Below are 17,456 nucleotides of genomic sequence, written 5' to 3' on the forward strand. Positions count from 1 at the left end.
GGTTCCTGCTCAGACCCAGCAAGTCCTTTTGTATTTTTGAAGCAATAACACAAAAAGCAATGCAGGCTGGCTCAGCAGATGGTCACACATGCCCAGAAACCACCTGACCGAGTAATTGTAGGGAGCCAAGACATTCACCACTGGCGGAAGTGACCGTCGCTTTGCTTCCGGCACAGACTAATACCTGATCCTTCTAAGGACCAAAGAGGAAATATTAAAAATGAAAGCCCTTGGCTACCGTCAACAATTGTACAGTAGTATCAACAGAGGAAAATAATTTCCTTCCTGACTCCCACTGGGCCGGTGACGCCTAGAGCAGAAGGTGTGATTATCTAATCAAACAAAGCAAGAGCGGAACAGCTAGACTGTAACTTCTAAGGGATTGCTCAAGCATGGAGACTTCTTCAGTCTCCCAATTCTACCTCCTTTCACCTCCTGCTACCTCGAGCCAAATCAAATATGAGAAGTAGTAATAGTACACAATTTCATTTCAATGTCAACCATTACCATTACACAAAGTTCCGGATCTAGCTCCTTTCCAAGCCTGAGGACAAATTAGTGCCCATCCAGTCCTGGGGATGATGAGGCTGCAGAGTTGGGAGGAAGAACACATACTGAGCTTACACCATGTAGCTGACATGGTGCTGGGGACTACACATTACACTGTCTCATTTTTCTTTAGTTAAGAAGACAACAACTGTAATAATCTATCATAAATGGACCACACTTTACAGTCTGCAAAACAGGCTGGCATCTATCAACCCATCTGCTCTAAGCAAACAAGAGAGGCAGGCAGCGCAATGATTATCATTCCTAATTCCCAGATCAGGGAACTGAAAGCAGGGGGATGTTGTTTTTCTGGAGGTACACCTCTAATAACTGGCAGACCTCTGACACTCCATCCCACTGTACTCACTGCCTTGTCATGCACTCACAAACTTCTTAAGCCATACTGGCCCCAAAAGACTCATTCTGCCAGTCATTTGTTTCAATCTCATAGAGATCGTGCTAGATTTCCTAAAACTCGCCAACAGAAATGAATAAATAAATAAAATAATAAAACCCTCCAACAGAGAATGGCCAGTGTCTAATGGAATGCCCTTGGAGAAAGGGACACTCATTACCTTCAGATTCAATCTTTCTATCCACGAAATGCACTGTGCACCTATTATGTGCTAGAGATCCCACCAGACTCAAGATACACTTTTGAACTTATGAAAGATGCTATCCCTCTTCTGACCAGGTTTTATATTCTTAAAGGCCAGCATCTTGTGCACCCTGCCTCCTGCCCTCTCCAGTGAAGTCTCATTCCTGTAACCGTTCCTGGTGGGACACCATTTCCGGTCCTCACAGCATTCCTGTGTAGACAGTCCAGCTGGCTAATGTCCCTCTCAGAGGACAGAGCAAGGACTAAAGGCTGACACTGTAGGGGAGCTCTGTTAGGAAGGTAGGAAGAGAGTTCACGGTCACCCAAACAGCAGAAGGCCTCTCACCACCCCTCCTAGCAGCACCCAGATATCCTTCGAGGCACCACTCTTCTCCACCATGTAGCTGCCATGAGATTTGCGTGGGACTGTCTTCAGACTCAATTCCAGAGGAGACCCCAGTGCACAGGCCGGTTAGCACAGTCCCGGCCTCTTGGCCTCAGTGACTGTGCGGGAATGCACAGCAACCCAAGGCCATGGGGACCTGGCAAACAGGCTCTTTCCCCCCGCAGTGGGAAGAGGAGGCCTAGAGCCCGGAATGCAGCAGGCAGACATCTCATGACCACAGGGTGAAACTTCCAAGGTTGAGGCCAACACACAGAAGGCAGAGCAAGTAGCGCTAACAGAGAAGCAGAGCTAGTCCTGTTGAAACTAGGCCTGAAGCCCACCTCACCTCCGCACTTGCCGGTTTCCAGCAGGATCTCTGCCATTCCCCCACGCCCCCGCCCCGTTCTAGAGGGCATACCCTATTTCATGCGGTCCAAGGCTGCAGTGGCATTTTAGGAGACACAAACCACTGCTGGCTCACAGTTAGCTTACAGACAACGAAAACTTCTGAGTGTCTCCCAGCTTCCTCCCGCTTAGGCGTTCTATCCCACTCTGTCATCACACACTGTGTTTGATTATCTGTTTTTAATCCAAGTAAAAGTCTTCATATTAATCACATTTTCATTTTAAACACTGAAAAAACCCAGGAAGTAGAGCAGGTAACAAAGATTCACAATTTGATTCCTAAAGTGTACACTCGGGGGCAAAACATTCAAGACCATGTGTGAAATTTGAACAAGCTAAGGTATTTAAGAGTCGAAGCAATGGTTGTCAGCCTTTTATCTTACGCAGATCGATTGGCACACAGAAGGTCAGTTGTTCTTTTAAGGTACATTGATGAAGAAAAGGTGACAAAATGTAACTGTAAACTCTGTCACGCTTTTAAATGAAGTTAGGTTTTATCACTCACTACAGCATCTGCTATGCCCTAAACATGGAGAGGCGTATTATTTACTCAGTATACAGCCAGTGCTCGGGGCACACAGGGACTGGCCCTCAGGATGGAGAGCACGGGTCTCAAATTCTAAATGGAAGCTTTTCCCAGAATTCTCCCGTTGTTTTCCTCAGATCTCTGCCCAGCCAAGGGTGGCCCACACCACTACTCTTTTCACTACTCCTATTTTCGAGAACATGATGTTCTATTCTACCAGCCGAACTCAGAAGTATTTCAAAACACAAGGGAAAGCTTTCTTTACCTGTTCGCCATTCCCCTTCCTGAGTGTGGAACGGGATCCCAGTGGAACTCCAGCAGACCCTTTAAGACAACAGTTCACACCCTTCGCCTGAGCAAATCTAGCCTCCCCTACCACCTCAAATGATTTTGGTGAAAATAAAATGAGATCGCAGAAGCGGCAGCATCACATACAGGGGTGAACAAGAATCATTCAACAATACAACTATGCCTTCCTCACAAACGCCCATAATACCGTTCACTGACATTTTCATTTTGGGCTTTCAATTTCAAGAACGCATCCCTCCACGCCAAAGGAGAAAGAAGGAAGTAATACAGACTCATCACTACTCCCAATTTTCTTCCAATTCTTCTTCATGTCTCCTTCCAAGAGCTGAGTCCTGCCATACATTTTATGAGCACTGTTCTATTTTGTCCATTGCCAAGGAAATCGACTCAAGATAAAAAGAAAGAAGACTGTGGTTCTTCCCTAGTCCTCCACCCGAGCTATTAGTGCCCATGCATTCAATCGATACCATGGATTTTCAAACTCATTAAACATATGCATTAATTATAAAAGAAAAAAGTCTTCTCTTCTTCATAGGACTCACCAGCTGAAGAAAAATAGCTTCCCTCTGATGAGTGCTCAGGAGACCAATGAGAAAAGGCCTCAAATGAGAACCAGGTGACTGGGTTCTGTCTTCAGTTGTATTTCTGCACCTCAATGTCTCCACCTGTGGAAAATGGGAGAAGGGGGTTACTTACAAATCTTTTAGGATCTTGGGTGCCTGGGTGGCTCAGTCAGTGGAGTGGCCGACTCTTGATTTCGGCTCAGGTCATGATCTCAGAGTCCTCGGATCGAGCCCCGAGTCAGGCTCTGTGCTCAGCATGAAGTCGGCTTCAGGATTTTCTCTCTCTCTTCCTCTGCCCCACCCCCACTCCTCTCTCTAAAAATAAATAAATAAATCTAAAAAAAAAAAAAAAAAAAGGCACAACAAATCTCCAGGATCTTGCCAGCTTTAGAACTTTCCAGCTTTATGAACTCACTGACTAGGCCATACCAGAAATGATGCCAGGCTTGAAGCCGACAAATTTGGAGGCTTCCCTCTACACCTGATAAGCCCCCAGTCAGCTCCTGGCACTTCTATTGCACCAATTTGTCACAGAATCACTGAAAGGAGGTTGCAGGCACCCCAGCTCTCCTGAGAAAACAGCTTCATCATCATCACAGAGGGGAAAGAGATCAATAGTTAGATATTCACACTCTAGCCAAGAAAAAATTAATAGCAAAACCTGAACAACAAATAAAAATAGACCAGAAAAAATGAGTTTGGAGACCAATTTCTAACTGTGGGACTGAGTGACCCCTCGGAAGCTTAGTTTCCTTGTCTGCAAAAAGGACAGCCAATGAGCAGCAGAGAGCTGGACAATCTGGACGCTTCCACATAAGTCCTCGTTACAGGTTTTATTTCATTAAAACCTATTACTATTTTGCTAAGGATTATGCAGTACATATTCCAACAGACGAGTATTCCAAGGCAGTGGCTGTTACAACATGCGTGCTTTGTATATGCAGGAGGAACCCACATACCAGAAAAACCACTACTCCCATTTTCATTGTTGTCATTTTAAACATTATTCAATCAACCATGAAATTGATTTGTGTATATTATCTCATTCAGCCCTCAAACACTCAGATCTGCTCAAAGTTGGGAGGAACCTTAAAAAGGACCCGCCTCGGGGCGCCTGGGTGGCTCAGTCGTTAACCGTCTGCCTTCGGCTCAGGTCATGGTCCCAGGGTCCTGGGATCGAGCCCCACATTGGGCTCCCTGCTCAGCGGGAAGCCTGCTTCTCCCTCTCCCACTCCCCCTGCTTGTGTTCCCTCTCTCGCTGTGTCTCTCTCTGTCAAATAAATAAATAAAATCTTAAAAAAAAAAAAAAAAGAAAGAAAGAAAGAAAGAAATGACCCGCCTCAACTGTTCCGACTGACAGAGGGAGAAGCTGGGGCCACAGAAGGGAGGTGGCCACGGTCCCGGGCTCCAGTCCAGAGCTGTCAGGATAGCCCGACAGCAAAAAGAAATTAAGTCAGGAAAATGGCACATAATCGAGACAAGCCCGGCAAAGCAATGAGACCTAGTGGTCTTCAAGGACATGAGAATTCTCAATGCCATTCCATTGACATGAGAAAGGCATCATTTCACACTTGCTGAGGAATGGAGTATGCAGAGGCAAACACTGGACCCATGGACTGCACAATCTCGTAAGACACCGCTCCCCTGCAAGCCCCAGGAAACCTAAGTTTCTCCTTGCAGAGGGAGATCGAAATCAGAACGGTTTCTCCAACAGCAGTAGAGGGCGTCGGACTTGCTAGATCTCTGAACTGGAAGGTGAGGCTCTCCACCTTGACCCTGGGGCAATCTCTAACACACCTGGTGGCTCCCTCCACACCCAAATGACAGTGGTCTCCTCTTCCATCGCCGACTTCTCTCAATTTTTTTTTTCTTCTTTTCCATAAAGAGAACAAGGAGCTTTGCTAAAGAACCACTGTGAAATGATTGAAGTTCCCATGCAAACAAACCATTAGCAGAGTTCAAATGCAATTTAAATTACCAGTTGTTAAAGTGCTCCTCAATTTCGTGGTAAGTTTCCAAGGAGAATTACATGCTATATACTATTTAATTGGTTGTTTTCTATTTTTTAACATCCATTTATCCCCCCACCCTGATATTTCAGAAGTGTCTATAAAAGCTTCCCTTTAAAAAATTATACATTGTTGAATAGATTAAACCTAAAGATTGAAAAGCATCAGAGAAACAGCTGCAGGATTAGGCAGCTCAGCAGAAACTGATGGTTCTGACACAACAAAACATGCAGAATTTTAAAATCTTAGGAGTCACCTCGGAATGCCCTCAACTCTTTGCAGGGGAAGACACTGGGGTCCTGACAGGAAAAGGAGGGCTTGGCTCAAAGTCCCCTGCCTGGTCAGTGACAGACTCAGTATGACAGCCATGACTCCGAATCCCCGCCCTGTGCTGTCTCTTCCCACCACCCCATGTCTGGACGAGATGATGGGAAATACTCAATGAATTTTATTTTCCACCTGTAATTTTTTTCCATTTTTTTAACTTAAATTCAATTAGCCAACATGTAGTATGTCATCAGTTTCATATGTAGTGTTCAGGAATTTATCAGTTGTGTATAACGCCCAGTGCTCATCACATCACGTGCCCTCCTTAATGCCCATCCCCCAGTTACCCCGTCCCCCCACCCACATCCCCTCCTGCAGCCCTCAGTTTGTTTCCACCTGCAATTTTTTAAAAGGAAATATGAAGTCCTCTTCAAATACACTCCTGACCTCAAAACCAGAGCCGGGCAATGGCGAATCTCCCTCCGAACGGGAGACAAGAACAGGCTGACGAATGAGTAGTCAAAGGAGCTCAAAATGAGCAGGTGCTTGGCAGGAACAGGAAAGACACTCTTCCAGATTAATTAAACAAGTTATGGGACATCCACATTTCCGATTTCCACTGCTCTATCTGGTCCGGAACTAGGGGCTGCTCCCGCAGGGAGAGGATAAAGGATCCATGAAGCTAAGGCAGGCCTCGTCACGTCTGGAAGGGGAAAGGAATTCTAGAGGCCACCATGAGTACAGGATGAAGCTGAATGCTTGGATACAGGATTTGTGTAGATTATTTAACCTCCCTGAGCTCAAGCTTCCGGGTCTGCAAAACAGCGCTAATACCACCTACCCATCGGGGTCTAAGTAATCGTGCCCCAGGATTCCAATTCCAGCACGCACAGCACAAAGCCCGCACGCAGCACGCCTTAATGGTCAGTCCCTTGTCTTCCAAGGCTTCCTTAATTTCTCAAAGCTTATGATTCTGTGGCTCTAACTTATGTGGACTATAATGGAGGCTTATAAGCTATGTATGCTCCCTAAGTGTGCTGTATGAAAATTCACTTGTCATTGAAAAAAATAAAATAAAACACATGTGTGCAAACTTACACATCCAAGCATTTTCCTTCAAAAGCAAACTTTTTGGAACTGCTATTTTCAAATGGCCTCCAGGGTGCCTGGGTGGCTCAGTTGTTAAGCATCTGCCTTCGGCTCAGGTCATGATCCCAGGGTCCTGGGATCAAGCCCCGCACTGGGCTCCCCACTCAGCGGGAAGCCTGCTTCTCCCTCTCCCACTCCCTCTGCTGTGTCTCTCTCTGTCAAATAAATAAATAAAATCTTAAAAATAAATAAATAAAAATAAAATTAATTAAATAATTAATTAAAATGGCCTTCAATAAGACCTAAAATACAGAGAACAAACTGATAGTTGTCAGAGGGGAGGGGCTGGGGGGATGGGCAACAATGGGCCAAAGGGAATAGAAGTATAGGCTTCCAGTAACAGAATGAATAAGTCACAAAATAAAAGGCACAGCATAGGGAATATCGTTAATGATATTGTAATAGTGACGTATGCTGACAGACGGTAGCTACACTTCTGGTGAGCACTGCATAACACATAAAGATGTTGAATCACTATATTATACACCTGAAACTAATGTAACATTTTGTGTCAACTGCACTAAAAAAAAATAAATTTAATGAAAAAAATGGCCTTCAAATCCAATTCATGAATCAAACAGGAATAAAAATCCCAATTTAATGTCCAAAACCTCATTTAAACTTTCCAACAACCCTATAAGAACAATTTCCTAATTGTCCACTAAAGAAACTGAGGGTCAGAGAGGTCAGGCAACTGCCCAAGATTTTGGGGCTGACAAATGGTAAAGCCAAGACTTGAACCCAAGCCCTCGAAATCAAGCTCCATGACCCAGATTCTTTTACTTGGCAGTTACAATTCTGCTATGGACAGCTCTTCTGCTAGAAGCAGAAACAGACTAAAAAACTCTCCCCTTGTTTTTACATTTTAAGGAGCTCTGGGATTAAAAAAAAAAACACACAAAGCCTGAACTTTCAAACTAAAAAATGTTCACATTCGAAGCAGAATCCTCCCTGACTTCCACCTTGCTTTACGTTCTTAAGTGAAATAAAAAGCTCCGAGCCCCGGCACTAAGCAGACATCTGCTGGGTATGTGGGAAGCAGGCCTGAGAAAGGGTTAGCAGTGAGCTGCTATCAGGCCAATTCAACAGAATTCCAATGGCTGGGCTCATGATCAAACAAACCGCGGGTAACCCTAGAACGAGCTTCTCAACACCCCCTCTGGCACAACTGGTAGCTGACACGATGTCATGTGCCCTGCATTCGCAGGTGCTCAAAACAGACACTTGCTAGCACCTCCTGTCCTTAATAAGGCACCGCGTATGGACTTAGCAGCTGTAGGTGCCGAGTCAGACTTGCCTTGAGCTCTCAAAGAGCTCCTAGGCTCACCGGGGACACGCTCAAATACGTAAGACAGAATGAAAAGTGTGCAAAGCACATGTACACGCACTGTCATGCTGAGGGTCTGGAAGAACTCTGCAGATGATGACTTCTGAACCGAGCCTGAACACCCAAGAGGGTTTCCATGAGTGAGGAGGAGGAAAATAGGCCCAGGGAACATGATGTGCTAAGGGCCGCAAGAAGAGTTCAGGGTGTTCTTAGGGAAAGTGACTAATCTGGTGAGGCCAGTGGCAGAGTACGTGGAGGGATGTGGTGGGAGACGAGGCTGGAAAGTAATGTTGCGGCCAAGACATGAACGACCTAGTGTGCCAGGCTAAAACACTTGGAGCTTGAGACTCATGGGTACTACATTTTGGGAAATGATTCAAGAGAAAGTTAAATGGCAGAGCTCCCCCTTTAAGAACGGAATCCCCTTCCACGGTCAGTTTCTAAGCACAGCGAGGGTAGGGGGTGTCTAAAGGGCAGCTTCCCCCTCCAAAGGGACCCCTTCTCCGCGGCCCCACTCACAGAGAAGTCAGAGGAGGAGGTAGCTCTCAGAGGTGCCCCAAACCCACACCTCCATTGACCTTCTCCTCTAATCTGCAACTCCCGTCCATGAAAGACCCAGAAAAGAAACTAAGTCTCATGTTCCAAGCAGGATTTCCACTCTGCCTTCAGCGAAATGCCAGCACTACCCAACTTGGTGAATCAGAACACAGGGGGCACACAGGGTCCAGCCTCTTTCCTGTTACCAAGCGGGAGCCAGAGGCCTATCCAGCACACGCTGTGTGTGCCCAAAGCTCCCGTCCAGGCCTGGCACCATGTGACTGGGGCTTCCAACTAGTAATGAGCCTGCACTGACGTCAACAGTTAGGTCCTTTGGAATCTTTCCCTTAAAGGAGCCTTTGTGGCAGGTCCCATTTGTTAAAGGCACAGGCAAGATGTTTTTCCCTTCCAGCCCTTAAAGGAGCTCCCAGTCTAGAAAGGAGAGTCAAGACATAAAGTAGGAGATGGTGCATAACCATAGAAGCAGCACAGATAATGGTATAAATCCTCACAACGCTGTGACTTATTGTGACTATTTATAGCCATTTGACAGATGAGGAGCCTCAGGCTCAAGCAGATTAACTGACCTGATGGATCACACCTCTAGCAGTGTCATGGCCAAGATCTGAATGAAGATCCCATGCTCATAAGCACCACAGAGTTATACTCTATTGCCCCACAGCCCACCACGGCATGAGTTACCAGAGAGATCCTTTCTAGTGTGGGGCAGTGTGGATGGTGGAGAGTAGATGGTGATCAGGGGTCACGTCCATCAGAAGGTGGCCTCTGTGCAGAAGTGCATAGGAGGAACAGAAGTTCTCTGGAGGAAGATCGGAGAGGTCACCTTAGGCTAAGGGAACAGCATGAGCTAAAGCATGAAGATGAGAAAAAGCAGGGTATTTCTGGAAAATGGCAGGGAACGCGGCTCTCTTAGGGACGAGTGAGCCAAAGCCTCAAGGAAGCTCAGAGTGGAAGGCATTACTGTCTGGCTATGATGAGCTGGGTACCAGGGTGGGAGTTTTTACTCCTCAATGGCAAAATCAATAAATTTACAGTCAGGGACATACAGCTGAATATACTAGGAAAATAATAAATGTTTCAAAACAGAACTGCGGCGTGGTTTCGGCCCTACTTGGGATTCTGTGCTTCAGTGCTCAGGCAACGCACTAACCTTCCACGATCTGGGATAGGGTCAGGAATAATGGATCTTTAGGTCCCTTCCGATTGATGCACAGAGGATCACTGGACCTTTTGAAGGTCAGAACTTCTATACCTCTTTGGTAGATTCCGACCTTCTTGAGAAGAGTCCCTACAGCTCATTACATGAATTCCAGGCCCTAGCTGGAGCTCAAGTACCCCACCTGGTGAAAAGAACATGGAGAACAGGACCAGAGTCCTAGAATCAAAAAAAACCTACATTTGTTTCTTGAATTCCCCACGAATTAACTACAGAACCCTGGGCAAGTCACTTCCTTTTAATGAAGTTAAATTTCTTCATTTGTAAAATGGAAACAATCATACTTATATAGCTAGGCTCTTGTGAAAATTAACAATTAATGTGTGAGATTAAATATAAGGATATGTGTTTCTACATGCAGCCTGACAGGTTGAGAATAGGTACTCCCCCTAAAAGCCACCATGATGAGAGGGGTGGTATAAAAACGGCGCAATCCTCCCGGTGAAGTGTCTAAATCTGGAGTTGTCAACAATTCTCCCCCTGTTGAAAATTGATCTGTATTCTCCCAGGCAAGTCATTACATCTTTTTGTGCCAAATTGTTTTCATCTTTTAAATGACCCAGTAATCCCACTTTGGGCAATATACATAAGGGAATAATCCAAAAGGAAAAAAGAAGGCAATTTGTTCCGAGATGTTATTCACAGTGCTATTTCTAGCTCTTTATATATCCCCCTATTATAGCACTTATCTCACGGTGCTGTAATTATCCACTCCCCTTCCATACGCCTCCAAATTATCTTTGAATCAATCCCCAGCACCTAGCACAATGCCTGGCATACAGTAAGAACTCAATAAATGTTTGCTGACTAAATGAATGGGTAATATGAAAGAAATTTTAAAGGAAATTCAAAAGAGCAAAAACAAAACACTGTTTTTAAGAGATAATGTTCAAGAGTTTTTATTCAAAAAAAAAAAAAAAAAAAAACCTGGTAATACAGACTGCAAACCATTTGAAGAGAAGTGTGTCCAGAAGAAGCCCCAGGAGTGAATTTCAGAGGTTATTTAGATTATGATCTCTGAGCATCACCAGGCTCAGGGCCCAGTGCAGTATAAGAATGCCATGAAGCACCCAGGGGCACGAGGTCTCATGCGGGGTCACTTTGGCCTGGTGGTCAGAGGGCACAAGGCTTGGTCAGGAATCTTGATTCCCAGCCTGACTCAGATACAACCTCACATTGACCAAATCATCTAACTTCTTTTTTTTTTTACGACTTTATTTATTATTTGTTTTGAGAGAGAGAGAAAACACATGTGCGGGGCGGGGAGGAGGAAGAGGCAGAGAGGTAGGGAGAGAGGGAGAGAGAAGGTGAAGCAGACTCCGCACTAAGCGTGGAGCCCAACATGGGGATCGATCCCACAACTGTGAGATCATGACCTGAGCCAAAACCAAGAGTCGGATGCCCAACCAACTGAGCCATCCAGGTGCCCCTAAATCATCTAACTTTTATGAGACCGGTTTCTCCACGCCACTGAGAAATGGGGGATTTACAGTAAAGTCTAGCCCATTAAAAGGAATTACAAAGGGGGAGGCCAGGGCCAGAAAGTGTGAAATCAAATGTCAATGAAAGAGGAGGTTTGGGAGGTGCCCTTGGACCAGGGTCCTCAAGCCAAGGTGGGGCCTTGAAACCCCAGCTCTACTGGGCTCCCACTGAGCCTTCCAGACCGATCTTACAGGGTGGTTGAAGGCTCCTGACCAGGGAATCTACAGGAGGCAGGAATCCCTGCAGGAGCAGACGACACATCAAGGAAAAACAATATGTTAAATATCGCCCGCAAAGTCAACATCACTCTGTTCCGTAGGCTTGGTGGGAAAGAATGCTTTATACAAATACCCAGGGAGAGCAAAGGAAGCGGCATGTTCTGTAGGGCTTATTTTGGGGCGTTCCAGCAACTCTCAGCCAGGAAGTCAGAGGCAGGAAGCCACTGCCCTCTGTTCCCTAGCCAGAAGTTCAAGGTTAGAAACCAAAGCGGGGAGCAGACTCCTTAGTGTGAATCAGCTGCAAGTCTGTGCACCCCCCACTGCACATTTTCACCTCCATCAGGGTCTCCCAGATTCCTGCCCATTGACCTTGACATTTCTCTGAAGGACACTGCACTTGACATCCTGTAGACAATCCCTCCAAAACATGTCCTGAACCAAGTCACTTCTCTCGGGCCCCACTTCTACCGCCCTAATCAAAGTTGCCACCACCTCTCACCTGATTCCGGCAAGAGTCTCCTCCTAACTTCCTTGCTTCTACCTTGCCACCCTCCTTGTAATCCATTTCCCCGAGAGCAGGCAGAATGATGCTTGTCAAATACTCAGATGCTTCCCATCGCCCCTAAACTCAGGTCAAGCCCCTTCTCTAGCTTACTTACACCCAGCAGCCCTTCTGCCCTCCTATGGTGATTCTCCCTCTGCAGCCCACTACCTCCTAGCACTCTGGGCTCCTTCTGTTCCTCAAGCACAGACTCATTCCCACTCCACGGCCTGGTACAGTGCCTGGGACAGTGCCCTCTGCATGCTCCTCCCCTCTGACTTTTGCATGGCTGGCTCCTTACCATTCAGATCTCAGCTTAAACATCACCTCCCAGATCCCTTCCTGCGTTCACTCACCATCTGAGTGCCCTGTGTGAATCCTCCTAAGTGTTACTTATAATTCCCTCCTATTTATATGTTCATTTATTATCTGCCTCCTCCACACACCCCTACTAGAATGTAAGCTCCAAAGAATCATTGTTCTGTGTGTCTTTTTCTTCACTCCAAACCCAGTGCTGGCTCAGTGCCCAGAACAGTATGAAGCACATAAGTGGGAATCCAATAAACATTTAATAAAATTAGATGAATCCGTGCCACCAAGGAAAGAAACCTTACAGATCACTTAGGGCAAGTCACCCGGCACTGTGGCTAAATTCTGGGCCTTGGAGTCAGATGTGGATCACTACTGCTTGCAACTCAGGAGCTGTAGGAGTTTGGGCAAGTTTTCCCATTTCTCTAGACCTGACTTTTCTCAGGTAAAATGGGGATAACAGCACCTGCGGAGCACTGGGAGGATAGAAGGAGATCAATCATGTAAAACGCCTCATGTGGGCTCAGCACAGAATGTTCCCTGTTGTGGACAACCAGCCCATCTTCCAGGTGGGAAAAACTGAGGATCAGAAAGAAGCATCATCACCCAAGTTAAACACTGAGTGAGCAACAGAGCCAGGTCAGAAAATCACATGTGCAGTCTCTGGACACTGCTCTGCAGTCCAGCTATTCCCTAGACTCAGTAATAAAAAAAGACCTGATATCATGTCACTGACTTATGTATTCTGTCTTGTTCCATAAGGGATCGAAGTACCTAACAAAGATGCACAGTTTGTGATTTTTTTTCCAGCAGGAAAACTGGGGGGGGAGATGGAAAAATAAGGTGAAGGAAAGGGACGGGGATTACAAACAAGAAGAGCCATCCGTCTCCTACCATTTGCCAGAAGAGGGCTTCACATGTGGCTCGAGAATGGAGGGAAATACCTATGTGCGGTCTTTTGGAATAGTTGGTTACTGAAATGTCACAGCAAGGTGTGAGGAGGTATCACCATCCAGTTAAGAATCACCCTGGTTTGTCACACTCTTGTCAACTAAAATCAAGTATCTGCTTGCTCCGGATCACACGCACTCTGACGTCACAGTACTGGGTTCAAATCCCAGCTCCACTACTGACTACGTGCCTCTAGGCCACTCAACCCCTCAAAGCCTCAGGTTCTTCCTCTCGAAAATGGAGGTAAACAACAGTACCTAAGTGGACTGACAAACTGTGGTGCGTACGTATGTAATTCTGACACACGCCCCAACACGGACGAAGCTTGTAGACATTACACGAAGGGAAATAGGGCAGTTGCCAAAGGATCGATACGTACAGTTCCACTTCACGTGAAGTGTCCAAAGGGGTCAAATTCACGGACACGGAAGGGAGAATGGTGGTTGTCAGGGGCTTCAGCAGGGGGGAACGGGGAGTCAAGTGTTTAATGGCTATGGAGTTTCAGTTTTGCTTAATGAAAGGAGTTCTGAAAATGGGTGGCAGGAGAGGTGACTGCACTCAACACTACTGAGCGATACACTTAAAAATGTGTGGATGGTAAATGTTATGCGTAATTTACCAAAATTAAAAATAAAGTGAAAAAAAAACTAGCACCTACTCATGGGTAGCGGTAGTAGTGACTCGTGATTTAGGTCAAGTGCTTAGCCCAGTGCCTGGCACCCAGAAAGCCCTCCATTCATGTCAGTCCTCCTTCTTCACTGTACCAGCATGCATACCTGCACCACCACCAGCCCTGACCTCTTAGTGCCCCTGTCTGTCACCACCGCAGCTGGGAAACCTCCCGAGCCTTCCTGCTTCCAGGCAGCCTCCTCCCATCCGATGAGCAGGGTTCACAAGCAGCCCCACCATAGTCATGGGGCAGGAGACATGCTGGGTGCAGGTTCCCGGGGTCCCGAGCAAGATCCTGCTTCCCTGGTGCTTCAGAGCAGCTTAGGGAGCTGGTGGCCCTCCCTTCAGCCCTGGACAGACGTCTCGGAGCACTTTCCTGCGCTATTACGATCCGTCACCTAATGCCATTGCTGTGCAGGTGCTTCCCCAAGACACATCTCCACCATCTTCCCTAAACTGGAGGAAAAGGGCCCCCAGGTTCGCCAGAAACCAAACTGACTACACAGAACTACTCCTGGCCATGTAATATCTGGTAGACTGTAAGAGAGGGTGGTGCCCTCTTAGTCTCTCTTGAAAGGTGCCATGGTATCAAAGAAGTATGTGTATATGTGTGTGTGTCTGTGTCTATTGAGTGTGTGTCTGTGTGTGTGTGTGTCTGTGTGTGTGCTGTGTGTATATGTGTGTGTGTGTGTGTGTGTGTGTATAAAATCCAGAGTCGGGCTCACCTTTCAATGTGAAGTACACTCCAGAATTCTGACAGCTTCAAGAACAGTGGTAGAAGCTAAGATGGAAAGCCCTGCTCAGTCTATTTCAAGGCCCGTGCATAATTTCCACCACCTGGGAGAAACTGAAATAAGGGCCTCCACTACTCAGTTCTGCAGCTTGGACAAGCTATCATCCCCTTTCAGGAAGAGAAAGATACAGACAGCAAAGCAGATCAGAAGGCAGCAACTCACATACAAACAACATTCACAAGACCGGAAGCGGAACAAAAGTAAGCTGAAAACGAAAAAGGAAAAAAAAAAGGAAAAATTTTACAAATAACAAATTCAGGCATCTGAGCCCATGAACATGATAGAAGGAGGTCTGAATTGGGAGAAGTAGGTGCTAGTTCTCAGTCTCACCCATCAGATCAGTAAGCGTGGGCAGCTCTGGCATCCAGAGTCCCAATTTCCTCATCTGCAAAATGGGCATGTTCTCCTCCATCTCTGCCTACGGGGGCAGCTGAAGTGTAGTGGAAGGAGGAACGCTCCGAGAGGCAAAAGACCTGGATTCCAATACCAACTAATCAGCCCTGTACCCACAGGGCAAGTTAGCTGTGCCCCCTGGGCCTCCACTGCCCACCATCCTGCTGCAAACCGAGGCAGACCAACCCAATCATCTCTAAGGCTCCTTCCAGCTCTAACAGTCCATCAACCCTCACAACGTACTGCACGCCAGGAATTTATTCCAAACTGCGGATGCCATGCAAATGCTGCATATATAGCAATATTTTTTATGCCCTTAAGGCCAACCATAACTCTGCTTTTCAAGCTAAAACTATCCTTCCCCAAGTATCCACAAGCGTCCTTCTAACTTCTGGCTCCAGCCCTAGCAATCAGACAGATGACAACACTCCCAAATTACCTTTCTACCCAACTCTGGCTAGGCCTCAGGTGGGAGGAAATCTCTCTCTTTTTTTTTTTTTACATACAAATAGAATTTTCCCTCAGGCAGAGTCCCTCTCTAAATCCCACTGTGAGAAGAGCTCCCCTGGGAAAGCAGCTGTCTACACCCCAAATTAAAGTGGCCAGCGCTCCCAGCAACATGTCCCATTGCAGTGCAAGCCTTCAGGGCTGCAAGCCCCAGGTCTGCAAGCAGAAACGCCATTCGCTCTGTCAATAATGATGTACTCACGCGAGTCGGGCCCCACAGGCAGCTGGCCCTCCGCTGGCCCTCACTCCCTCTCACACACCCTGAGTCTCACTGCAAGAGGTGGTCCCAAGGCCCGAGGGGAACAGCACTGATACTTTCTCTCCTCAGCTTCCAGAACAAGGGGCAAAGGAATGGAGGGGACTGGGGGTGGGGAGGGGGGTGGACGGGGGCGACTTTGTTTCTGGAAACAAGAATTCAAATCCTGCTTCTCCTAAACCCTGAGTCACCTCCTTCTCTTCCAATAGATCAGTGTGGTGGGTAAACATTTCCATATATGGAGAAGCAGGCTAGAGGATGTCAGAAAAATCACCCTTCTCTCCTCTGGCACTTGAAGAACATGCCCCCACTTATGACATAATTCCTTACTTGGAGTAAATGATTAACCCCAAAAGAAGTAGAGTCTCCACTGCTCCATAGGCTGTCCTGTTACAGGAAAAAGGCTCCCCAGCCCAAACAAGGAAGTGACGGGTTTGAAAGGCTTTAAGTTCACCTGAGGAATGGGGCCATCTAGAATACACTGACATTTATGGAGTCAATCTATTAATTCAGAGGAGGTGGGTGGTATCTGGGGGAGATGTACCTGAAGAGGTCACCAGGAAGCCAGTCCATAGTTCTTCTGATGGCGGATGAGCCCTAAAACAATCCACACCCTTGGTCACAATTCCCTGACTCCCTTGGGCCAAAAATCCTCCTGGGCACTTAGTTTTGCATGAGTTACTCATAGGACAGACACCAGGCAGGAAAACCCAGAATAAAACCAGACTTTCAGGAGAACGTTGCTGGGGGGGGGGGGGGGCGGGGGGAGAAGGAGGGCTGAATGCCCAATTTAATTTGTTGATCAGAAGGTCCCAAGAGGTGTCTGATAACTAAATTGGACCAGTAAAGTCAGTCACGAATGGATCTGGTCTAAAATGACTCCAGATGGAATTAGCAGAAGAGAAAGGAGAAAGATGGGATGCTGGGGAAAATGGCAGTGCAGGGGAGGAGGGGTCTGCCTGGACAAAGGAATCCATACTTCGTCTTCCCAGCAGTTCTATTTTTTACAGTGATCTTATTCTACTGTTGGCTGTAAAGGCTTTCTCTAGGTCATATGAGCCATTTTTTCAGAATCCCTGCCCACCTCCTGGTCTGCACCATGAGGACGCTAGTTCTCATCCCCAGGGAATCTTCCAGCAGTAAACAGTACCGCTCAGGGAGCCAGGGCACCCAAGCCCTAAGCCCAGGTCAGCCACTCAAGATTTTGGAAAAATCAGTTCTCCTCTTGTAGCTTATATTCTATCATCTACAAACCGAGTGGGTAACCCAAAACTGTCCAACTACATGCACTAAAAGCAGCTTCTCCTTGGTCCGTCCGAATAGTCATGACACATTTATCCTGGTTACTTGCTTTATATTTTTGCAAGCATGCCATAAATATCCGCGAAGCAGCAAGCATTTCTCGTTTATTGCATGTTTAAGAAAGGCACACAAATATAAAGGGCCATTAAATGAGGTAGGGAAACAGGGTCAGA

The 17,456-nt window shown here is 46.7% G+C and overlaps 1 protein-coding gene across 4 annotated transcripts in view; it reads right to left on the minus strand.

Annotated features, from left to right (window-relative positions):
* LPP (LIM domain containing preferred translocation partner in lipoma) overlaps positions 1–17,456 on the minus strand; it is a 654,872-nt gene that overhangs the window by 585,754 nt on the left and 51,662 nt on the right. For all 4 annotated transcript variants that reach the window (XM_036109786.2, XM_078068088.1, XM_036109787.2 and 1 more), the window contains exon 2: positions 3,315–3,437. The gene's annotated coding sequence lies outside the window, so the exon portion shown is untranslated. The remainder of the gene's footprint in view (positions 1–3,314; positions 3,438–17,456) is intronic.

The sequence above is a fragment of the Halichoerus grypus genome, chromosome 1, assembly GCF_964656455.1.
Source record: "Halichoerus grypus chromosome 1, mHalGry1.hap1.1, whole genome shotgun sequence".
Lineage (NCBI taxonomy): Eukaryota > Metazoa > Chordata > Mammalia > Carnivora > Phocidae > Halichoerus > Halichoerus grypus.